This window comes from Mustela erminea, chromosome 2, assembly GCF_009829155.1.
Source record: "Mustela erminea isolate mMusErm1 chromosome 2, mMusErm1.Pri, whole genome shotgun sequence".
In the NCBI taxonomy this organism is placed as follows: Eukaryota; Metazoa; Chordata; class Mammalia; order Carnivora; family Mustelidae; genus Mustela; species Mustela erminea.
The window spans coordinates 49,921,242-49,947,937 of NC_045615.1; the positions used below are offsets into that span (position 1 = coordinate 49,921,242).

The window sequence follows — 26,696 nt, forward strand, 5'->3', positions numbered from 1 at the left end:
CAAATTTAGGGCATATTTTAGGGCATATTTTATTTGTTCTTGGCAATGGGCAGTGTTTTTTTGTTGTTGTTTTTAAAGACTTTTATTTATTTATTTATTTGACAGAGATCACAAGTAGAGACAGGCAGAGAAAGAGAGAGAGAGAGGAGGAAGCAGGCTCCCTGCTGAGCAGAGAGGCTGAAGTGGGACTCGATCCCAGGTCCTGGGATCTATGACCCGAGCCGAAGGCAGAGGCTTTACCCACTGAGCCACCCAGGCGCCCCAATGGACAGTGTTTTTACTGAAATTTGACCTTTATTTAGACTGTGGTATGATTGCATTAATGCTGATTATTGGCTTCATGAGCATATTATTGTTGATTTAGAAAACCTATAAACCAGTGTTTAAAATAGCAATAGTACTACAGACAAAAGGAACATGTCTTACATTTCTGGGAATAACTTTCTGTAAATAAGTAATTGATTTATTATAAATTTTATTTATTACAGTAGGAAAACATTTCTATATTTAATATAACACTATAAATATATGTTATGTAATCAAGCTTTGTTTATGTGGGGTACAAAAGATCTGAGTTGAATAAAAATATGTACATTAATAGTAAAGATGCATAGAATCACCAATTTTAACAAAACAGAAAATCGGGCGCCTGGGTGGCTCAGTGGGTTAAGCCGCTGCATTCGGCTCAGGTCATGATCTCAGGGTCCTGGGATCGAGTCCCGCATCGGGCTCTCTGCTCAGCAGGGAGCCTGCTTCCCTTCCTCTCTCTCTGCCTTCCTCTCTCTCTGCCTGCCTCTCCATCTGCTTGTGATTTCTCTCTGTCACATAAATAAATAAAATCTTTAAAAAAAAAAAAAAAACAGAAAATCTACCGGTCACTTTGTCAGAGAATGCTTATTTTTGGAGGATTAACTCAGAAAGAAGCATTCATTTCTCTCCCCCTGAAAATTACTTGTGTCATATTTAAAACAAAGCACATACAAGACATCAGACCGTCATTATGTTGAATGAAATTAGAAAAAATATGATTACTTTTAAAGGCTATGTTACATAGTTCTAGTCTTAAAGCAATTCAGTACCCTCCCTCTAAGAAAGTTTTCTGTTGGCTGATTTAGTAAAATGACATTCAAGCATTTTGTTTCTGTTCCTTTCTTTTTTTTTTTTTAATTTTTTATTTTTTAGAAACATATATTTTTATCCCCAGGGGTACAGGTCTGTGAATCACCAGGTTTACACACTTCACAGCACTCACCAAAGCACACACCCTCCCCAATGTCCATAATCCCACCCCCTTCTCCCAACCCCCCTCCCCCCAGCAACCCTCAGTTTGTTTTGTGAGATTAAGAGTCACTTATGGTTTGTCTCCCTCCCAATTCCATCTTGTTCCATTGATTCTTCTTCTACCCACTTAAGCCCCCATGTTGCATCACCACTTCCTCATATCAGGGAGATCATATGATAGTTGTCTTTCTCTGCTTGACTTATTTCGCTAAGCATGATACGCTCTAGTTCCATCCATGTTGTCGCAAATGGCAAGATTTCATTTCTTTTGATGGCTGCATAGTATTCCATTGTGTATATATACCACATCTTCTTGATCCATTCATCTGTGGATGGACATCTAGGATCTTTCCATAGTTTGGCTATTGTGGACATTGCTGCTATAAACATTCGGGTGCACGTGCCCCTTCGGATCACTACGTTTGTATCTTTAGGGTAAATACCCAGTAGTGCAATTGCTGGGTCATAGGGCAGTTCTATTTTCAACATTTTGAGGAACCTCCATGCTGTTTTCCAGAGTGGTTGCACCAACTTGCATTCCCACCAACAGTGTAGGAGGGTTCCCCTTTCTCCGCATCCTCGCCAGCATCTGTCATTTCCTGACTTGTTGCTTTTAGCCATTCTGACTGGTGTGAGGTGATATCTCATTGTGGTTTTGATTTGTATTTCCCTGATGCCGAGTGATATGGAGCACTTTTTCATGTGTCTGTTGGCCATCTGGATGTCTTCTTTGCAGAAATGTCTGTTCATGTCCTCTGCCCATTTCTTGATTGGATTATTTGTTCTTTGGGTGTTGAGTTTGCTAAGTTCTTTATAGATTCTGGACACTAGTCCTTTATCTGATATGTCGTTTGCAAATATCTTCTCCCATTCTGTCAGTTGTCTTTTGATTTTGTTAACTGTTTCCTTTGCTGTGCAAAAGCTTTTGATCTTGATGAAATCCCAATAGTTCATTTTTGCCCTTGCTTCCCTTGCCTTTGGCGATGTTCCTAGGAAGATGTTGCTGCGGCTGAGGTCGAAGAGGTTGCTGCCTGTGTTCTCCTCAAGGATTTTGATGGATTCCTTTCGCACATTGAGGTCCTTCATCCATTTTGAGTCTATTTTCGTGTGTGGTGTAAGGAAATGGTCCAATTTCATTTTTCTGCATGTGGCTGTCCAATTTTCCCAGCACCATTTATTGAAGACACTGTCTTTTTTCCATTGGACATTCTTTCCTGCTTTGTTGAAGATTAGTTGACTGTAGAGTTGAGGGTCTATTTCTGGGCTCTCTATTCTGTTCCATTGATCTATGTGTCTGTTTTTGTGCCAGTACCATGCTGTCTTGATGATGACAGCTTTGTAATAGAGCTTGAAGTCCGGAATTGTGATGCCACCAACGTTGGCTTTCTTTTTCAATATCCCTTTGGCTATTCGAGGTCGTTTCTGGTTCCATATAAATTTTAGAATTATTTGTTCCATTTCTTTGAAAAAGATGGATGGTACCTTGATAGGAATTGCATTAAATGTGTAGATTGCTTTAGGTAGCATAGACATTTTCACAATATTTATTCTTCCAATCTAGGAGCATGGAACATTTTCCATTTCTTTGTGTCTTCCTCAATTTCTTTCATGAGTACTTTATAGTTTTCTGAGTATAGATTCTGTGCCTCTTTGGTTAGGTTTATTCCTAGGTATCTTATGGTTTGGGGTGCAATTGTAAATGGGATTGACTCCTTAATTTCTCTTTCTTCTGTCTTGTTGTTGGCGTAGAGAAATGCAACTGATTTCTGTGCATTGATTTTATATCCTGACACTTTACTGCATTCCTGTACAAGTTCTAGCAGTTTTGGAGTGGAGTCTTTTGGGTTTTCCACATATAGTATCATATCATCTGCGAAGAGTGATAATTTGACTTCTTCTTTGCCGATTTGGATGCCTTTAATTTCCTTTTGTTGTCTGATTGCTGAGGCTAGGACCTCTAGTACTATGTTGAATAGCAGTGGTGATAATGGACATCCCTGCCGTGTTCCTGACCTTAGCAGAAAAGCTTTCAGTTTTTCTCCATTGAGAATGATATTTGCGGTGGGTTTTTCATAGATGGCTTTGAGGATATTGAGGTATGTGCCCTCTATCCCTACACTTTGAAGAGTTTTGATCAGGAAGGGATGCTGTACTTTGTCAAATGCTTTTTTAGCATCTACTGAAAGTATCATATGGTTCTTGTTCTTTCTTTTATTGATGTGTTGTATCACATTGACTGATTTGCAGATGTTGAACCAACCTTGTAGCCTGGAATAAATCCCACTTGGTCGTGGTGAATAATCCTTTTAATGTACTGTTGAATCCTATTGGCTAGTAATTTGGTGAGAATTTTCGCATCTGTGTTCATCAAGGATATTGGTCTATAGCTCTCTTTTTTGATGGGATCCTTGTCTTGTTTCTGTTTCTTTCTTGATTTCATTTTTTTCTTTTTAACTTGAATGACCCAAAATGACTAATTAGTCTCTAAAATTTACCTGGTAACAATCAAGGTATTATTTTCAATTTTTTGTGCTCTCTACTTTGCATTATCATCTTGGATATTTAAACAGGAAAATGTTAACTTGTAAAAACAAAGTTGGTTTTATTAAAGAAGACTATAGCTAAAGAAGAAAGCATAAGTGATTTGGGGATTTAAGGAAGAAAGGACATTGCTTAAAAGAAAAACCCTCATTAAAGCTGGATTTGGAGCATATAGGAGGGGTACAACCCCATAAAAGCAACATAACCCACTTGTATATATTAAAAATTAAGTCGAGACACTTTTGATCCATATAAAAAATAACTTGTGACATTTTGACAAGATGAACATTAAACTTTATACATTACCTACTTATAGTGTACTATACTATACTACCTATACTATACATTACCTTTATAAATTACCTACCTAAATTTGAAAGTTTTAAAACATTTTAGAAACCAATTTAACTGTACTGTATTATAATACATTATAATAGATCTGTAATTTGGAGGTAGTTCTCTATTGTTTATCTTGAGTTTTTCTTTTCTTTTTTTTTTTTTTTTTTAGATTTTATGTTCACTTACAGACAGAGGTCACAAGTAGGCAGAGAGGCAGGCGGCGGGGGGGGTGGGGGAGCAGGCTCCCTGCTGAGCAGAGAGCCCGATATGGGGCTCGATCCCAGGACCCTGAGATCATGACCCGAGCTGAAGGCAGAGGCTTTAACCCACTGAGCCACCCAGGTGCCCCTGGGTTTTTCATTTTAACCACTGCTATTACAAGAATTTTGTAAACCTTATAAATCAAATTTAGATATAATTAGATCAAGAAAAGATTTATTTTCAACTTAATAATAAACTTATTTTTTGTAATTGTTTACTTATATATTGGGGCCATGTGGGGTTGGTGCAAAAGAGAGGTTTTTAAATGCAAGGTTGGAGTTATTATCTTTCGAATAGGGTTTTCCAACAGCAGCACTCTTGACGTTTGGTATCAGATTATTGTTGGTTGTAAGTTCTGAGCACTGTAGGATATATAACAGTATCCCTGCCCTCTGCTCTCTCTCCAGTATTACCTTCCACACATTTCCAATTATCCACAAGGACAAAATTTCCCCCAGTTGAGAACCATTGCTTTAGTGTTATTAGATTATGGTCCCCAATAAAATTGTATATTATAGGATGAGTGTTTCTGTGTTGATAGCCAGTGTGAATGAAGTTAAAAAAAAAAAAAAAAGTTCTGTAGAATAGATGGTCTTCTTTATTGTCTATTAAAGAAATAGTTCTTTGCTTGGTATTTTAGGCTGCTATGCTGCCATACAAAACACCATTTACCTTGAAATATTAAGGATATTTCTATGGACTGAATTGTGTCCTCCCAAGGTTAGTATGTGGAAGACCCAACCCCCATGGTGGGAGGGGGGGTTCTCTTGTCCCTTACTCTTCTTATAAGGGCACTAATCCCACCATAAGGCCCTACCCTTATGACCTCATCTAATCCTAATCACCTCCCCACATCCCCACCCCTAAATACCATCATCACATGGGGGTTAGGATTTCAATGTGAATTTGGAGGTACACAATCATTTAGTCTGTAAGGGAAGTGAAAGTATCAGAGGTCTTACGAAATTGTACCCCTTCACTACGGGTTGTAACCCCTTAATGATAGAGGTTATGACTTTACTGTTTTGGCATATCACAGTTGTCTGTAAGATTCTAATGGACAAAAAGTCACATCTGAGAGTAAAAATCAAACAAAAAACCTGGTCAAGTTTATTGCTAAAGAATGCTAGGAATTACTGGTTCAGAATAGGAAATGAAATGAAAAACTGTGACATGGACTTCACTGAGAATTATTTAACCTCTTGTTAATAAGGATGTTAGCTGAAGGCATGGAAAAGAAAACTTTCAGAAATAATAGGAAGTCTTTTTAATAAATAATATTTGGATATATATATATATATATTTAAATATAAGTTTGTGTTTATTGTATAGGTAGAAGATATTTAACTTTTTGTGTATTAGAAATAGAACTCTCCCACCAGAATGAAGATTTAGGGATTTAATGAATTTACTTTAAGATTAATGCATTGGTATAGATTTAGACCAAAAATCTAAACATAATGGCTTAAAGTAAGAATGCTCAATCAGAATCAATATAAAAGTTACTTAAAGTAAGTTATTTTTAACTTTAACTTGGGTTGTTTGTGACATAAAGCAGAGAAATATTTTTCCCACTTATGAGAGAGTTTGATTCTTTTTCTCAGCTATTAAGTGAAGGTCATGTTGGAGACTGCAGTGTAATTTTATTGCTAGTATAAAACTGAGGGACATTGTAAATATTGCCTTCTTGTTCCTAAAATAAATCTGAGAGATTTATCATAAACATTTGTGGTGAAGTGTGTAGCCTTGTGTTTTGGTTGGGGGGAAGGGGTTTACAGGTATTTTCTGGTAAATGATTATTAATCTTATAAATGGCTATAGAAATTTATAAATGGTTTCACAATATGGATGAAAAGTGTGCCCTATATGATTTCAGGAATTGAAGAAAATGGGCTTGGTATTTATTAATTGATTGAACAAAACAGTTTTAAAGTTGAAGTTAGCTGAAAAGTAAAAATAACTTTTTTGGACCTAAAGACTGTAAATATTAAAATGTAATTGCCCTAATTAGGATCAGTACGCCATACTTTGCATTTACTATTGTGTTTTACCAGTAATTTAAATGCCTATTACTTTGTCAAACATGAATGTGTATGGATAATTACTTTAGAAAAGGTAAACTGTCAGTAATTTATGATTCTAAACTTTATAATTTCTACTTTTTTACTCTTCCCTTTGGAACTTCCATTCATTTTGTAGCTGATCTGAGTAAAAAAGCATCAGATACAGCTTTTTACACTGTATTTCTTTAAAAGCATAGTTGTACTTAAAAGGTCATACTTTAAATGAATAACCCCAAAATAAGATTTCAGCCAAAAAGCTTACGAACTGTCTGCAAATAAATATACTCTAAAAACATCCCTCATTAAAATGAAGAAAAGTAAGAACAAATAAAAATACTTGTTTGTCTTTATATTCTCTTTACCACATAACATTGATACTTGTCAGAATGTAGTGAAAGCTGTTTGTTATCTTAGTCACCACAAGTTTCTAAGCTAAAGAGTAAAGGAATGCACTGACTGTGAAGCATTTAAAAAAATAATAAAACTGACTAAAAGCCATCTGCATTTCCCATAAGTCAACAATTCTAAAAATGTCAGTTGTAAAACTCCTTTCTGAAAGATGTGTTGTTTTGTTTGTTTTCTATGGATCTGAATCCTAATTTAGTAACTTCAGGTTCAGATGTTTACATTTTACACACTTTACAACATCAGTTAGCACATTCTTACTTGTCTCTTAAACATTGTGTTTTTAGATGAAAGTTAATTGGGAGAAGTTCCAGTTGAGGAGAACTCTGTACAGAGATTAACATTTGAGAAACATCTAGCAAGCTTTAAATTCAGTTTGTGTTTCTAACCCCTGTAGTTCTACATATTAACATATTCAACAAATTCAAAATATAAATATGAAATGAAAGCATAGCTATAAAGATAAAAGAATGAACCTTCAGTTACTTCAGTTTTGTCATTTGATGTAAACATGGGCAGTATTTTTATTTAATATGTAAACATATGGAGTAAGAACTGCAAGATAAATATTTTAGGGGGAAAACATAGATCTTAGTTCATACATTATTTTGCTGAATTTAGTAGCTAATTCTGAACTTCTTAATTTTAAATTGTGTGTTTCATTTTAATGTTTTAAAACTAATGCACTCACCAAAATTTGCTTTGAGGCATGATTTAATGGTTACCTAAATTATACCTTTTGCTGAATCTTGATAAACAAATATTATGTTTATTAAAACTTACTACTTCTTGGTTTGATCACATTTACAAAGATGAATATGATAACCTTTTAATTAGCCGAGTTCCTTTTCTGACCATCACTAAATCTCATTTTATGTCATGATTGTTTAAAGTAGGCTTTTCTTCTAGAAATGGGGTTTTACAAATGATCTCTGTTCTAGGTATGCTATATGGTAGGTACGTAACTGAGTTTTGAACACTTCTTCCTCCTGCCATGTAAACACTAACTTGAAAAACAGATAACATACTAGTTAAAATAAATATATATATCTTTGTGTGTTATTAAACCTCTTTTCTCACTGAAAGCAAATACTGAAAACTATTACTTGAATGCAAGTAAACATATAAACAATCATTTTTCTCCAGCCTCTTAAAATCCCATTTACTTTATTTAAATGTAAACCAAGCTCTCAGCTCACTTGTTAATATTTGAATAGCGAAGTATGGAGCTGCATAAAAGGCACTTGTAGAACTGATGAATTTTGAAAAATTGAAGGCAATTGAAGAACTGAAAGTAAAGCATTATGTATAATCAGGTTACTCTGCATAATAAAGGGGGAGCTAAAAATAAGACTCTAAGAAATACATACAGCTAAACAGCACTTTATCAAGAATCTGAAGAGAATAATTTTGATTTGGTTTAAAACATATTCAGAATTCAAATTGAATAAAATTGTATGTCCTTGAAGCTTTAATAACAGAATAATTCCTGCTTGATAAGAGAAACATTCTTTTTGCATGAAAATCATATCCTGAATCCATCTTAAAAGTAATTCCCCACTTGCTCTACATTCTATTATAACTCAGGGTATTATTTCATACTAGTCATTTTAAGATAGAATATTACAGGCCCGTGGATGATTTGCATAAGAACAGACAGCTGTAAGTGCTTTCAAATCCTCTTTCTTTCCCATATTTAGGAAACATTAAGAACAGAAAAGAAATAGATTAGGTATACTTAAACATTATTAAAGTGTCAGGCTACTTTCCTTTTTTTTTTTTTTGAGGTGAATTAATTGTATATATCCAGAAAAGGCTTATCGCAGCAGTAACTACATTCTTCCTCAGGTCTGTGAGACAGATGTATAGTACAAATGAGGCAATATCCTGTGATACATAATGGGGATTAGCCTCCAGTTCCTTACACACTCCAGTTCCCTGATGAAGACCTGAAAAAAAGATACAATCTTTAATATTCTACTGCACTTGCTTTGGCAATAGTACATACTTGTTTAAGTCTTTATGATGAAGTGTTGTCATATTGTAGTATGGCATGGATATAAGGAAATAATTGTGCTATAATTTAAATGCTAGTATGAAGGTGTTTTATACCTTTAAGACATAAATATGCTTTAAACGTGACAGGCAGCCATATTATGGCCAAATTAAGTACAAAGAAATTAATTCATCTCTAAAGTTGAGTATTTTGTGTTTTTTTATTTATACGGTATGTCATATAATTTAGTGGTTTCTCTGCATTCTTACTCATTTTCTCATACCAATCAAGATTTCAGGGTGTAAAAAAACCTACCAGATAAAACTATTTAAGTAATCAACAGGACTTAAAGATACCCAAAGACTTAGAATTAGGGAAAAGACTTAGAATTTAGAGGGGCATGGGTTGGAGGTTGGGGGGTTACAAATCGTGGATTACTGGGGGAGATTACATGTAAAAGACTACATATGTTGTATGTGTGTACACTGTTATGCCGGATGCGTTGTACGCCCACCTTAAAAGACCACCAGAGACGCAAGTCAAAGCCAAACAGCAAGGGTCGTTTATTGCGAGTTCAAACCCGGACCTCCGCGCACTCGTTGTGGGTGACGCTGAGAGGTCCCGAGCAGAGTAAGTGCAGGGTTTTTATAAGCAGGTACAAATAAGTTTTTGGGTGGGGTACAGACAAGTTAAAAAATCATACCTGGTATTGGTTGATTGGTGTTGGGAGCCCACGCGCGCATTAAGCAAGCATTCGAACAGAAGCGAAAGTAGCTAGTTAGCCCTCGCGTTGAGCAAGCACTTTTACAGAAGCAGAAGTAGCTGGTTGATAACACTTTCCAGCGAAAACAAGTTTCGGGGTAAACAAGTTTCGGGTGGGGTGAGGTTTGTCCAGGCCTTTCAGCACATTTATATGTGTACATGTATATGTGTATATGTATAAATATTATAAATATAAATTACACTTACATTTATAAATATAAAACATTATAACATAATGTTCTACCTCATGGTGGATTATCTTTAAGTATTTGAAAGCCAGGTTGAGCTAGGGACTTTGAAGCAAGGGTTAACAAGTTGAGTAGTCTCTGTTCAGGAGCCAACATTCATATGAGGAGGCAGGAATAAACGGTTCATTTTAATAACAGCCATTATTTACTGAGCTCTTATTCTTTGGCAAGTCTCTGGTGAATGCTTTTCATTTATTATTGATTTTTACTTTTTATAGTAAAATCAAGAAGTATGTATTACTTCTGGTTCATCTATAATCAAGCAGATATTTGGAGGGATTAACTGATTTGTTCAAGTATGCATAGTAAGTGATAGAGTTAGGATTTGCAGCAAAGTCAGCCTGACTCCATGAACATATATTTTTCTCATAACACACCAAAATTTATTAATTACAAAGCAGTGAGGTTTGTTTTATACAATAAGATGTCATAGTTTTCCTTTGCTATAGATCAGTGTCATAATAAAAACAATAACTCTTGTTTCTTGATTGATTAGCCTGGTGGTACCAGTCAGGCTTGGGTGATCAGGGCAGTGGATTGAATGATACAGTCTTAACTGAGATTAGAGCAGTCACCTGCAAGCAACTTCTCACAGTCTTAGAGATGAGTACAGTGGCTTTCTTCAGGGCTCGGGACATCACAGGCACATTTAATGTCACACCTCTTGAAGCTGAGTGAGGACACTATCGAAGTCTATTTTTAAAAAGTACTTGTAAAATCATGATCTGACATTATCAGAGCGATGAAGAGATTAAGAAAGAAAAATCTATTTTACCTAAAACTAAGAAAATAAATGTTTTTTTGATTATCTTAAGTATCTCTATCTTCATTCCGCATGTGAATACAGTATCTCTATATAAACACATGTGTATTTCATATTGCTAATAAGTCTACCACAGTCTGTCAAATACAGTCTGAAGGAATTGTCAGAAGTGAGGAAACCCAGTAATCCAGATGAACATCAGAAACTATCTGATAACATCTGACAGTTATTTTACTCATTTGAACAAAACATGAATGCATGGGCTAGAAGTGTTTTTTAATAATTTAGAAACATCTCAGTTCCCAACTATTTGAGCTATAACTAGGACTATTTTTAATTTCTATAAGGAATAGAAAGGAGAGTTCTGTAGGGGAGAAAAACATTTCCCTTCTTCCTTCTAGGTTCTTTGGCTGTCATAATAATTGACATAAAACAGATTCATAAGCAAATGTAATTTCCTGTGTTGGGGAGCCTCACATAGACACTAGAGGCTCAAAGGCCATCAATAAAGGCTTACATGCCATGATGAGCTAATGAAAAGGGGGTAGGGATCCAGGGCTTTAAAGGGTTGGAAAACCATTCACAGGAATGAAAAATCAAAATTTTTAAGAGATTTTATTTATTTGAGAAAGAGAGAGAGTGAGACAGAGAACACAAGCCAAAGGGAGTGGTAGAGGGAGAAGCAGACTCTCTACTGAATAGGGAGCCTAATGTTGGCCGCTATCCCAGGTCCTTGGGATCATGACCTGAACTGAAGGCAGACACTTAGCTGACTGAGCGACACAGGCATCCCAAGAGCAAATGTTTGGTAAACAAATGTTTGTCATGTCATGCGGAGAAGTCTTTCATTGTCTATATAAAATTATATAGAGAGATAAACTGTAATTATCTGTGGTACTGGGTTTCTTCCTGGTAGAGGCTTTCTATCTCAATTCTTTCAGATAGTTAAATAAGAGGTAAAAAGCTCTACATGACTGTTAGGCCTTGATTTCCTTCACCTCAAACAGTCAACATGCCAAAGTGACACATTCTAGGGCCGCCTGCCTTGAGCCCCATCAATTCAAAATTAAAACGGGCACCATTCCAACAAGAAGCTTAAGCCTAAGTATACTTCCCATGTGTTTCCCTATTCCATTCAAGGGTAGCTTTACCTTGTCTTGGTACATTTTGCACTCTCATTGATGAGCACCTTAATGATGAGGCGTTGTCATCCTTCTGTTCTCAGCATGCAGCCATGTGGGCATTCAGTAAATGTTTAAAGAAGTGAATAAAATTTGTATCCTATTTCCTGCTACAACCTTTGTTAAGGAAACCTTTAGAGAATAAAACAAGATAACGTCGCATTATGAAGTTATATAATTTGGGCGAGGAAAGAATGAAATAAAAGAGGGAAGGAGTAGTGTTGGGTTTCATTGTATAATTTAATGGAGGGAATTCTAGGGAGCAAATAAGCCAGTGGTGGAAACATGAAGCAGGGAATTGAAATACAAGATAGGGGCCACAGTAAACAATGAAGATAAAATGGCAGTGGAAAATAGAACTATTAAAGTATCTGAAGACTAGGAACTGAAATAAATTATAGAAACATAAGGAAAGGACAAAGTCAAAATTATAATCTAAAATATTCTAGGGGTGCCTGAGTGGCTCAGTTGGGTGAGTGTGGACCCTTGGTTTTGGCTTGGGTTATAGTGTTGTGTCTTAGGTGGTGTGGGGCTCCATGCTCAGTGTGGAGTCTGCTTCTTCCTCTCCCTGCCCCTGCTTCCATGCACGTATTTCCTCCCCCAAATGAATTCATAAATAAATCATTTTTTAAAAAATTAAGATATTCTAGGGGCGCCTGGGTGGCTCAATGGGTTAAAGCCTCTGCCTTCGGCTCGGGTCATGATCCTAGGGTTCTGGGATCGAGCCCCACATCGGGCTCTCTGCTCCAAGGGGAGCCTACTTCCCCCGCTCTCTGCCTGCCTCTCTGCCTACTTGTGATCTCTCTCTGTCAAATAAATAAATAAAATCTTTTTAAAAAATTAAGATACTCTAAAAATCAAAGAAACCAAAATAAATCAGCATTCAGCAAAACAAAAATTCTTTACAAGTTTAGGGCATCCTTAAGTAATCTGCTTCTCATTTTCACAAGAAAACCTTTTGATGAAATAGTACAATTAGATGGTTGTCTTAAGCTAATTGTTTTAGAAAAAATGGTTTGTAATGATTAGTAAAAGAAACTAGGTATGGGTAGAAAGTTAAGATAATGGAAAAAGAACTGCAAAAGACTTACGTATAAATGGAAGAGTAAAATTTTAAAATGACAAATATATTTATGATCTATATTTGTGAAAGTACTAAAGGAGAAGTATAAGGCAAATAAGCATCCGTATCATGTGTCATTATTAATGCTAGGTAATTTGCTTATGTGTCTCACATCACACTCAGTTATATCTTTTTAAAAAAATATTTATATAATTGAAGCTGACACTTAAAGGTGATAAATACTTTGATCAAAGTTACAGAACTATAAGATGTCATTTAAAATATCTATGCATATGCAAATTAAACTTGAATACATTTGTTACAGAGAAGCAAAAAGTATGCCACTGTAATGTTCTTAAATCTGATCATTTCTCACTGTGGCATGCATATGCTGGTGGAATGTCAGGCTAAGAGTAACAAAGAGGAGACCATGCCAAGCCAGGGATTACAGGGGTTTCTGAGCTATTGGAGTTCATGGAACTGGGTTGTTTTGGAGTGGGAACCCCTCAAAGTTCTTATAATTCCCCAGACACAATAGGCAGTTCTCCTTTTATTAAATTCTCAGTTCCCAGTGCATTCTGTAGCTCTTTGTTTATTCATTCAACAGCTGGCCAAAAGTAACTTAATTCAGTATTTAAAGGCTCCCAGGGTTTAAGGCTGGTGTAACTACCCTTCCTTTTCCTTTTCTTCCAGTTGCATAATTTTTATCAATTGTCCTTGATCTGTGAGCAAAATGGTTTGGTAGCAACCGATACTAAATAACTATTAAAATGATAGGAATTTTTGGCGATTCACAGACCTGTACCCCTGGGGATAAAAATATATTATATGTTTATAGAAAATAAAAAATTTTAAAAAATTATGGGAATTTTAATAAGAAACGAAATAGCACAAAACACATCTAACATGAGCATAATAAATGTCTTATCCACATAAGCTCCTCTTCTCATTGTTCTGTTTAGTTTTTATTCATTTATTCATCCTGTATTACATTTATAATTCCCAACTACTCTGTGAATTATGTGGGTTTTATTGTCATTCTCAGTGCATTAGCAAACAGGAAAACTAAAGTTTAGCACAAATTAATGAACTTTCCTATCAAACTAATGAGCAGCAGAAGAGAGACTGAGGGATGCTTTGGGTCCTCCCTTTGCTTATGACTGACTTCTTTAGGCTGGACATGCAAAGAGATGCCAAAGTTTGGAAGGAGGGAGGTTGGATAGAATCAACGGAAAACATATTTGCTTATTGATTTTTACTTCCTAGCTAATTTGACCTTTTCAATTAAAATAGGCACTCTTCATAGTTCTGTCATTTTGTACACTGATGTCTTGAACTACATAGCCTATCTTGTTATATACAATCCATCATTTAAAGAAACTGCATCATTATATAAATTTCCATGAATGAGTGTCTATATATTTTTTTTTCTCATCGTGAACTTTGTCACAATAGGCATATTTGTTTTAGCACAAAGTCAAGCTGCTAAAAAGATGACACTGTGCCTGGTATATTGCTCAAGATTGGCTACATAATTTGAGTTGTCTCCAGTACGCTGCAAAAGGCAAACACTTTGCAAGTTTAATGTCATCCATTTGATGTAATTGAACTTAAAGCTGAGTGAATAACACTCAATTCATCCTTGAAACTTCATGAACACAACTGCCATTATATCATAGCAAACAGTGTTTCTTAAGGAAGTCTTACTGTTTGTGTATGTAGTAGAGGTACTTTTTACATAAAACTATAATCTTGACTAAATACTAGGTAAACTTTATTTTAGATTAAATTTTAGAATTTTTTTTTTTAAATAAAAGTTATCTAGTGGAAGAAGAGGAAAAAACTGTGTTACCCATTATTCCACTACCTCAACATAATTCTTTTGGATATATTCATGTGTTTCTCCCCCTGCTTTTTTCATATAGGTGAAATGGAAATGTGCAAATGAGTAGCATGTCCTTCACATTAGTTACATGTATTCAGCTAAATTAGCTATAGGTATGGATAAACATCTGATAATAAAAACTGTGATAATTTTTTTCTCAGCCATAGTAAATGAACAAACTTTGTTTTTTAATAAAAATGAAGCTTCACTGTTTAGTCATGTATAATAATTTGATTCTTAGAAAACTACATCACCTAAACATGTTCATTGCTTTGAGTTCTTTTTCTTTTCACTGTTTCTTCTCTTAGTGCATATACTAATATGGCTACTAGAGGGCACTATCTTAGAGGTCTATAAAGAACAAAATTACTAAAAAAAAAAAAAAAAAAAAAAAAAAAAACAGAACAAAATTACTTTCTGAAACATGTCATATCTGTCATTACGCAAATGAACAATATTCCTCTTGTCACTTCCAGAATCTGCAAACATTTTCACTATTATTTTTCGTTTTCACTATTTTAATTTTATTCAAAACATTTAACTTCTAAAAATTTACCCCAAAGGGCACTGATAAGGCCAGTCTTTTCCAATGCTTTATAGATTGTCCTTTTAGAATAAAATAATGTGTACCTGAGTGAAATATTATAGAACAAAGGACTGTAACTTATTTATTGTGTTTTTCCATAGATAATATATTAAATTTACTGTCTGTAAATAAGACAGTTTATGTTTATGAATGAGAAAGTCCCTACCTACTGATCAAACTAAATACATTTTATTCTATCCATACTGCTTCATTGAGGAAACAGGAAAATGTTATGTGCTTATTGTAGCCTTGAAGACAACAAATGCTTTATTCAGTGCTTTTTCAATAACCCAAGGGTTTAATTCCCCTCTCTTTAACACAAGGACAGTATAGTCTCTGAAGTTATGGAGACTACTAATACCCATTCATTATGCCTACTTCTTGGGACTTTTTTTTTTTTTGGCAATAAGAAAAGATGATAAAGAATTCATATATCCCTATAAAGACATTTCATCCAGTGCCCAGTATTAAAAACCAGTACATGAAATAGTGCATGAGCTGTAACTGGTCAAATATTTTAAATGAATAAATGAATATATTATTCTAAGCAGACAGAATACCTCAACTGAATCCTAATTCCTCTGTTGAAATAAACCTTTCAATAAGCTATATATGCAACTCTAATGCAACTCTAAATGAATTTTTACATATTTTCATAATTCAAAGGACATCCTCTCTAGGATCCATATAAGTCAGCCCTCATGGAAGTCACACCTATTTCCCTTCCTAATATTCACAGGGTGATTATTAATAATCAGAGTAAACTTGAAAGTGAATAATTTATTTCTTGTTAGCCATGAACATGTTGAAGTCCTTAAACTTTCATATAGGATTCTCAAAGTATTAGTAACTCAGTAAGCTGAATTCTGAATACTAAATATGTTGATGTTAGATGCTAATTGAATTGATAGTTTCACTATGATCTTTATTTTACTGTTAGATTCTTAAGTTAATTACAGTGCAGAGAAAAAAAAGTTAATTCCATTCTGGAAGTATCAGTGAATTGCTTTTAGGCATTTATATTCAGTGCAAATTAAAAACTGTGTATCTGTTAAACATATATCATTATTTAACTGCTTCTGATATTTATTTTAAACTACCATTTTCATTTCTACCTACCAACATATATTCTTAGTATTTTAATTTTACATTTTTCCAAGCTAATGCAATCAATTACAGCTTTGTATTTAAACTTCTAAATGCAATGGTATTAGACATATTTGCCACTTCACGTTTAAGGCCTCTTTTATGGTGTGAAGTATTTATTATCTTGGAGTCGTGAGACTACCCATGAGACTAATCCCAGCTCAGTGATATGCTTAGAATCCTGTGTGTTGATACATGAAACTTGTCCCCTGAGCATATTTTATTTAAATCTGTTTGCAAGAGATTTTCTTTTCTTTCTCCATACATCATTGATAACATCTAATGCTTTGTCAGCAGCACCTGGAACTCTCATCAACAATGACAGCTTAGGAAAACTGGATTTTCCCAGAGAGACCCATCTAACTAGAATATTGTTTTAATTTTGCCAAGTTGAAACAGATTATACTAGATTGTTTTAATTGTATGCAAGACATCTGGGAGAATTTTGCTGGAGTCTAGAGAATCCTATGCCATTGTGAAATGTTTGCTTTATTACAGGCAACACAAGGTCTGGGACATAATGGTGCGTGTTTCCTAATTTTCTAGCAACTCCACTTTACTGAATTAAGCCTAGAATGCAATAATAGAGATTTTGCCTTTTAAAACTGGTACTCTTCTATGTGACTTAAGGATATTATAGGATTCAGGGCAAACATTCCCATTTTGGTTGTGTTTCCAACATTTGGAGATGATTAAACATCTGTTCTGACCTGGAGTGAGATTACTGATATTGTTACATGTGCAGATTGGATGGAACTATTGCATAGAAGGTCAGTATAAAGTTGACAAATAAAATTTCATCCATCCTCATCCATGCCCCTCTTTTCCTTACCTTTATGATATTGAACAAAAACACGATCAGGAAGCACACAGAATGGAAATTTAAATCAAGCTAACCTTTGAGTCCATCATCCTGATGGAGAATTATTAGTCAAATGTCAGAAACTGCAAAAAAGTTGTTTGTAACTCAGGTAAGCAGACGTATTCCACTGAGCCTACTCGATTCAAAAACCCTGCCGTGTGGGTCCTCCTCCCTTCGTGGTCTCGCTTACTCTTAGATTTCCTGGCAGAAAATCTAATCCTTTTAGTCTGTCAAAATTTAAATAAGGATTTCTACATTTTAACGTAGTAATGTTATATAGGGTATGCATATACATATAGGAAAATAATATCAGCTAATATATTTTTTAAGGATTCTATTTATTTATTTGACAGAGATCACAAGTAGGCAGAGAAGCAGGCAGAGAGAGAGAGAGAGGAGGAAGCAGGCTCCCCGCTGAGCAGAGAGCCTGATGCGGGGCTCGATCCCAGGACCCCGGGAACGTGACCTGAGCTGAAGGCAGAGGCTATAACCCACTGAGCCACCCAGGCAACCCCAGCTAATATATTTTTTAAAATTTAAGAATATGAGCAATTTTATAGTTAATGAGGTCTCCTGGAATATTTTCATTATTAGAATAGAATGCTATAAACTTTCTGATATAATTAAAGTTTTCAGTTGCCCAGTAATTAAATTATTAAAATATATAAATTAAATGAGCTATTTTCTATTTTTAAATATATATTCAAATATAGTTTATATAACTGCTTAATGATTTTCATCCTGTTAATCACCAAGTGTCTTGTGTATCTTCTGTATTTTCTAAGTGCTTTGGAAAATGTTATTATCTTTGTTCAAGAAGTCTGTAATGTAGATGATGATTCTAAAAATGCAAATATAAGCAATTAATATCACCTACATTAGAATTATTGGTTAAACTTATAACACACCTTACAACAAACAAACATGAGTGAGCTTTTCATATAGCTTCCAACTTACAGGTTCTGAAACCACTAAAATCCAAACATGGGGTAGGGCATGGACCTGTGCCCTCTATATAACTTAGATCTTGTCTGGAATTCTATAACCAAAGACCATAGACTGGGTGGCTTGTAAGCAGCAGCCATGTATTTTTCACACTCCTGGAGGCTGGAAGTCTGAGACTGGGGAGCCTGTATGGTTCAGTTTGGGTAAGAGCTGTCTTGAAGTTGTAGATTGCTGACTTCTAGTCATTCGGCACATGACTGAAAGAGAGCAAACTGGCTCTCTGGCCTGCATATATAAGGCACTAATCCCATTCATGAGGGTTCTCCCTACATTATTTAATTACCTCCCAAGTACCCCCCCATACCATCACTAAACTTGCCGCAAGCTCATTGCTGCATCATATGGAACAAGGCCCAAAAGTGGGACCACAAGGAGAGATGAAAAGCAGACCCTAAGCCCTAGTCCAAGTAACTTCACATAGAGTAGAAAGAAGAAGAGAAAGTCTATATGATAAATTGCATTTGTTTCAAAAGAGAGGCTGTTATAAAGAAGATGTGGTATATATACACAATGGAATACTATGCAGCCATCAAAAGAAATGAAATCTTGCCATTTGCGATGATGTGGATCGAACTAGAGGGTATCATGCTTAGCGAAATAAGTCAGTCGGAGAAAGACAACTATCATATGATCTTCCTGATATGAGGAAGTGGAGATGCAACATGGGGGGTTAAGGGGGTAGGAGAAGAATGAATGAAATAAGATGGGGTTGGGAGGGAGACAAACCATAAGTCACTCTTGATCTCACAAAACAAACTGAGGGTTGCTGGGGGGAGGGGTTTGGGAGAGGGGGGTGGGGTTATGGACACTTTGGAGGGTATGTGCTGTGGTGAGTGCTGTGAAGTGTGTAAACCTGGCGATTCACAGACCTCTACCCCTGGGGATAAAAATACATTATATGTTTATAAAAAATAAAAAATTTAAAAATAAATAAATAAAAATAATTTAAAAAAGAGAGAGGCAGTTGGAGGGGCTGGAATACCCCATATTTCATCCTTTGCCTAATCTCACTGATTTGGTAAGACATTTCTTTTCTGTTGTTGAAGCATGGGTAAGGAGGATGGAACAAATACTCAAATTCTTCCCCCATTCTCTCAAAAGGTTAGAAATTCACACTTTAAAACAGGAATACTAGAAGAGAAAGAAAGTATATGTAAAAGACTGATACATGAATTGTCTCTATTCTTGTATCTCACAGTCATTAGTCAATACTGTGGTCTTTGAGTTGGTGGCTTGAATTAAAATTAATTTTAATAAATTAATTATATAATACAATATAGCAAATTGTAGAAGTATAGCAATACTATGTATTATATAATCCATATAAAATGTGACCTATTCTATAAGGCATCATTTTGATCTCTGTCGCTTTAGTACCTTGAGATTTATTATTCTATTCAGTGTGCTATTAAAATGAGCATCATTTATTTAGTAGAGGAGAGAATCCTTGATTTTATTAGAGAGAAAAAATTTAAATTCATCCCACAAATATCTAATATTTAAAATGCATGTGGGTGGAGAAGAATGAGGAGAAAAGGTTGTATCTTAATTTAGAATTAGGAGACAAAATAACCATTTCCTATTATAAAAGAGGTTGACTCTATAACATTAATTTCACCATGGGAAATCTGTAATCTTCATTTTAGAGAAATTAATTGGTGGCAGTACTATTTATGAAGTGCTGTGCACTCAGATCTTTGAAGAACTTTTCTGTGATTAGCCTAACATGTCTAGCCTGAAGTGTTTGACATTTTTCTAGCTTTGTGATTTATCCTCCCACTTAGTATTTGATGAACTGAAGTAGACTGCTCTGAATTTCAGCAAACTCGGGAGTAAGGTTTTATGAGTATTAAAAATAGTAATTTAAAATGTCAATATTTTAAAAAGAAAATGCCAATATTCCAAGTGTATCATAGTTCATGTATTTTATGGTTTCACTTACTATAGTGCTTATATGTATAACTTGAAACAAATCCACAAAGTGACAACAGTATATTGCAGAAAGGCTCCTCCTCCTCCATGAGAGCCATAAAGCCACTCACAGCATTTTTGTTTTGTTTTGTTTTGTTTTCAAGTAGTTATAACCTCTTTGCAAGACACTGAGTTTCCATGGAAGTTGTGGCATTTCTTATCAGAGAGCAAATTCTTCTTTCGGTTGATGAAATAGTATCTGGATCAGTAAGGAAAAAAACAAAAACAAAAACAAAAACAAAAAATCAGCCCCTTTAAAAAAAGCATTTAAAACTGACAAATAGTACCAAAACACCATGTAATTGGTACATAAGTTGGATTACCTGATTCCGTATGGCACTAAAACACCATGCCCTAGCTCTGTCCTGTTTGAGCATTTTACATGTATTCTAGAGACGTTAGTTCAGTAGCTAGAGTCAGTTGTCGCTAAATGATGTATTTCATCCTCTTTGCAAGATAAGATCAGTGTCTAAAAACCTCTGTAGCTAATGACATGTGCCTTCTCAAAAATAACCTTTATTATATATGTTTGTGATTTAGTTAGGTCCTTCCTAAGACCATAAATCAGGAATGTGATTGGGGGCAAGGGTGGGAACAAACCTAAAATGCAATGCTTAACAAAGAAAATATTTCTCCCTGTATTCCCTGACATAGACTGAGTCAGGATGCATTTTGTATTAGAACTACTTATGATCTAAATTTTATTCTTTACCCAGGTTTCTGGCTGCTCTTAGAATTTTAAAAGATGGATTGAGTTTTAGTATAACACAAGTAATAACTGTATTATCCCTATTTTGAGGGCTGTCCTGGTACTCTAGAAATATGTCTGGCTTTTATTTGTCTTCACAATACCAAAAACTCCTAAGTAGAAAGAATATGGTTTATTATATAGTCTTCCTATGGTCCTTCCTAGGACTTCCCCAGTGAATGAGAATTTGGGCAGGACTCACAAATGGGAACTTCCTGTATTTAACCTACATGACTGCTGTTTTTTGTTTTTGTTTTTGTTTTTGTTTTGTATTTCCTCTCTCCTGAATGTTGGCTTATTTAATAGTTTCTCTTTTTCCCCCATTAAAAGGTAAACCTTGGCATTAGTGAGTGACCAGTAAATGGTAATTACTCCACTGCACTAGCCTTCATTGGACTAATTTTTGTTAGTCCGTACAGTTTATTTTTTCTCCCCAGCTGCTGTTCAAAACATTTTTAAACTATATTTTAAAAGTCAAATTTTATCTTGTTTATCAAAAAGGATGCAAAGATTAATAGCATCATTAAAACTCTTGGTATTTTTCTCTTCCAGGAGCAAGTTAGACAAGAGGTTTAGGGTGTTTTCAATTAGCAAATTCTAATTAGCAGAAGTTAGAATTTGCAAAATTCTTATTTCTTGATTCCGTTAGCTCTTTGGCTAAGTGGAGTCATCTCTTTGCTTATTGAGATTCAATTGGTCTTTGCAAGAGGAATAAATAGGAAACTAGCAGGAACATGGGATCAAAGTAGGCACAAAAATGATGACCCCAAGGATGAACCAACATTTGGATTATTATTAGGTAGGAAACCAGTTTATCTTAGGTGAACATTAGGGTCTGAAAGGGGAAGAGGAGGAGCACTGGGGTGCTGACTGCAGTGTGTTTTGGATGTACAGAGAAAGGAGACTGTTTGGTCCGAGGTTTCTGACTATTCAAGGGAACCATCAGGAAATGAAGCAGGAAATAGCAAGGGGGAAAATGGCCCCTACAGGAAAGAGACACACAGGAGGGGCCCTGCCTGCTGATAGGGTTAGGGTGGGGATTCTTACGGGATTAGTGCTCAAAGGAAATGGGTCATTCAGAGAAACCCCATGTGTAGTGTGACTACATTCTGGTTTATCTAAAACAGGCCTGATCACAAAGTCATTATACCATCTTTATTAATACTACCCTTTTCTATGTCCAAAAATGTAAGAGTTTTCATAATAATTTATATGCTCATTTTTTATAATGCCCATGAAATGTGTATGTGGTACCTTCTGCCTAATAAGCTATGAAATTACTTGTGTCTTCAAAAAAAAAAAAATGATATCCTGAAGTAAGAATAAGATTTTAGGTTGGGTGAATATCTAAAGACTATTTTTAGACTTCCTAAATTCAAGGAGATGGCATCCCTTAAAAAGTGAGCACAGGTTTATAATTGTGAGTCCTTTGGAGCAGTACCAGACACTTTAACTCCAGTTCTCCACTATTTATTATTTGTATGACCTTGGGCATATCACGTTTGATGCAACCTCTTATTTCCTCAGTTTCTTATCTGTTGTCTAGAGGTAAAAATGGTACCTAATTCATATAGTTGTGGTGCAGATTACATAAGTCAAAAAAAAAAAAAAGGGGGGGGTGGGGTGCTTAAACGGTGTGGATATTTTTTGCAAAGTGATCCTCCTCTGGTTCTAGGAAATCTGCTGTCTACAGATTCTTAGGTGTTCTTTGATCAGCTGGATTAAAGTTTGTCCAAACGTTAAAGGATAAATTGGTAAAAGGCCTGACTTGTTTATTACCAGTGTTGTCTAAAACTATTTAAAGCATACTTTAGATGTAGAGTTTATTAACCTGCATTCATATTTTGAGGGTTTTTTAAATATCATTTGGCTTTTGATATTATAGAACATGATTTAAAATTTAAGATTTTATCCATTCCTAATGATCTTCTTTTTGTCATGACATCAAAATATTTTCTAGAGGACTATTTTTATAATGTGGAACTTCTCTCATTATATCCAGTATAAAACCATTTTTTTCCAATCTTATCTATATTTTTCATCTTTTGCTAGTTTTTCCCTATGCCCTTTGTTGTGTATACGGCCAAGCTACTTGGTACAATTTTTTTAAACAAGTCTTTCAAGTTTTCTTGACAATACGAATTTATTTCAGGAGAGTACACATTATATCCATCTCTCTAGAAATCTGTGTTTTACATTTTTTAATCTTATAATAATTATTGCAGTCTACAGGAAAGCTTAACTACATGATGAGTCTAATAGCATTGTCTGGTTTCTTAAAGCTTAAAGGTAGTGGTACAAAAATATATTTATTTAATGTGTTTAGTACTCCTAAGCCTAGCCAAACCTTTAAAGATTTTTGTGAATTTTTAAGCATCCTATGACCTCATATATTATTACATATTAGAAGTCCTCTAGGGTATTGTTATACAGCATGTCACCATCCCAATCTCCTTTCAATATATTATGTATTTGGAGAGAGAGACAGATGTAGCAACTGGATTTTACTAAACTAACATTATACTTCAGAGTTCTCAAAGGATGTTTAGCCATGCATGTTAAAAAATACTTTTTAAACCTAGAGCATTTGACTCCTCTCTCACAGCAGTCATTGGCCAGAACATGTGTCAGTATCACTGAAAACCATCCTCATTGTTAGAACTACTTTCCTCTACTTATTCTTCTATATCAGCCTCCTTATTCTTCCTTGAACTCATACAGCATATTCCTTTTTTGGGGCTTATTGACCTTAGCTGCCTTTTCAACATCCAAACATTCTTCCCCCAATTCATACGGTTACTACCTTCAGTTCTTCAAAAATTTACTCAAATGTCACTTTCTCAAATTACCCTACTCTATCCTATTAAAAATTGCAATCTGACCCCCACATCATAGGCTCTGTTCCCATTACTCTGCTCTTTTTCCACAGCATCATTACCTTCTAATATTCAATAAGCTTACCTATTTATATGTTTGTAGTAACTTCCTGCCTATCCCTGCCAAAATGGAAGTGCCGGGAAAGAGAGAGATTTATTTCATTCACCAATGTCTACCTAGTTTCTAGGTAAGGGGTCAACAAACTTTTTCTGGGAGATGAACTTTTAAAGGTCAGATAATAAATATTTAGGACCATATAGAATGTTTCTTAACTACACTGTGGCCTGTACATAGCTCTAGATAATATATAAGTTATGGGTGCGGCTCTGTTATAGTAAATGGTATTTACCAAAACAGACTCTAGGCCAGATTTGGCTATGGTTGGTTGATAATGTCAGGCACCATAGTAAGTGCATAATAAGTATTTGTTGAATAAGTATTTGTTCCGATGCATCGAAACTGAACATCTTTAAAATGTGAATATAAATAACCTAACAAGTTTTTGTTTGACCTCATTCCTAAACAACAGAATTATTTCTTTGACATTTTGCAAGATTGTAATTTCTATAGTGTGTAATATTCTTATTTCATTGGTGTAAGTAAGAGTTTCCTATTTTGTTTTAAGATTTATTTATTTGGGAGAAAGAGAGTACATGGTAAGGTGGGGCAGAGGGAGAGGGAGAGAGAGAATCTCAAGCAGACTCCCTGCTGAGAGCTGAGCCCCATGCAGGGTGCTGTCCCACAACCCCGAGATCATAACCTGAGCTGAAATCCCCAGTCAGAGGTTAAGCAGCTGAGCCCCCCGGGCACCCTGATCATTTCCCATTTCTTGAATTAGAGATAAATTTGAAATCGTGTCAGTAGACTTGCAGCTGTTCTTTCCTCACCCTGGAATACATTTCTAAGAAGCAACACACAGTTTAGAATTGTTAATGTCGTAGTTCTGTAAGTCTCTTTAAAGGTGTTATTTATGAGTGTTATTGATCATAAGTGTTCAACATGAAAAAAATGAAGGGCAGTACCTTTGTCTAATCATAGTAGAACACCATGAGTTTATTCTACAACAAACTGGAAGGTGACTCAGTCACACAAAAAAGGAGAATTAGTTCATCATCTCATATATAAATGTCTTTTGAAATTCATTGGATCATTGTTTCTGATAACCTTCAGAGGACTTTTTTTTAATTGTCCACGAGCTTTAAGGTGACATGTGCTCATTCTGAATAGGGTTTTGTGTGTTTGTGTATAAACCCTTCAGAAGAAGGGTGAATTTGTCTATCTTAAAGAAAAACATCAATTATACCCAGGGCAGGTGTGAAATGTTTAGGTATATCCTCCATCCTCACAGGATCTATTTGCTATTTTGGAATAGAATTATTTATTTTTTTAATGGCAGCCTGTTTTAACATTGTTATTGGGACTTTCCAGTTAGAGAAGTTAATTTGGCATTTAGATTACATCAAAATGCAGACTAACATGTAGTCGGTTGCCTTCATAAGATTATCCAGAATACCTGACCAAAGCATGTACATTTTTTTTTAAGATTTTATTTATTTATTTATTTGACAGAGATCACAAGTAGGCAGAGAAGCAGGCAGAGAGAGAGGAGGAAGCTACTGCTGAGTAGCTAGCTCGATGCGGGGCTCCATCCCAGGAACCTGGGATCATGGCCTGAGCCGAAGGCAGAGGATTTAACCCATTGAGCCACGCAGGCACCCCAACATGTACATTTTGGACCTGCTAAAGCTTTTAAGTTTTAAGTTTTAGAAATAAGTAAAAAATACAAAGTAAAATGTTCAGAAGTAACTCAATGTGATCAGACCTGAGATGAAGGAATTGATTATTTTCTACCCCCAAAAAAAAAGAAATGTTGGAGGGAGGAGTCAAGATGGCGGAGAAGTAGCAGGCTGAGACTGCTTCAGCTAGCCGGAGATCAGCTAGATAGCTTATCTAAAGATTGCAAACACCTGAAAATCCATCAGCAGATCGAAGAGAAGAAGAACAGCAATTCTGGAAACAGAAAAACAACCACTTTCTGAAAGGTAGGACCGGCGGAGAAGTGAATCCAAAGCGACGGGAAGATAGACCCCGGGGGGAAGGGCCGGCTCCCGGCAAGCGGCGGAGCAACGGCGCACAAAATCGGGACTTTTAAAAGTCTGTTCCGCTGAGGGACATCGCTCCAGTGGCTAAACCGGGGCGAAGCCCACGCGGGGTCAGCGTGGCCTCAGGTCCCGCAGGGTCACAGAAGGATCAGGGGTGTCTGAGTGTCGCAGACCTTGCGGGTATTGGAACGGGAAAGCCGGCTACAGAGACAGAGCCGACAGTAAGCTCACAGCTCGGTGTTACCTTGAACTGGTCACAGGCTCGGTGAGCTCGGAGCGCGGCCGGAGGTCAGGCAGACGGGAGTAACTGGGCGCTGTTCTCTGAGGGCGCACTGAGGAGTGCGGCCCCGGGCTCTCGGCTCCTCCGGGCCGGAGACCAGGAGGCCGCCATTTGTATTCCCGTCCTCCGGAACTCTACGGAAAGCGCTCAGGGAACAAAAGCTCCTGAAAGCAAACCCGAGCGGATTACTCACCCCGGCCCCTGGTAAGGGCGGTGCAATTCCGCCTGGGGCAAAGACACTTGAGAATCACTACAACAGGCCCCACCCCCAGAAGATCATCAAGAAATCCAGCCGAGACCAAGTTCACCTACCAAGGACTGCGGTTTCAAT

General features: G+C 35.8%; 1 protein-coding gene across 4 annotated transcripts in view; it reads left to right on the forward strand.

Annotated features, from left to right (window-relative positions):
* Positions 1-26,696, forward strand: part of CCSER1 (coiled-coil serine rich protein 1) — a 1,384,598-nt gene that overhangs the window by 634,117 nt on the left and 723,785 nt on the right. The gene's annotated exons all lie outside the window — the stretch shown is intronic.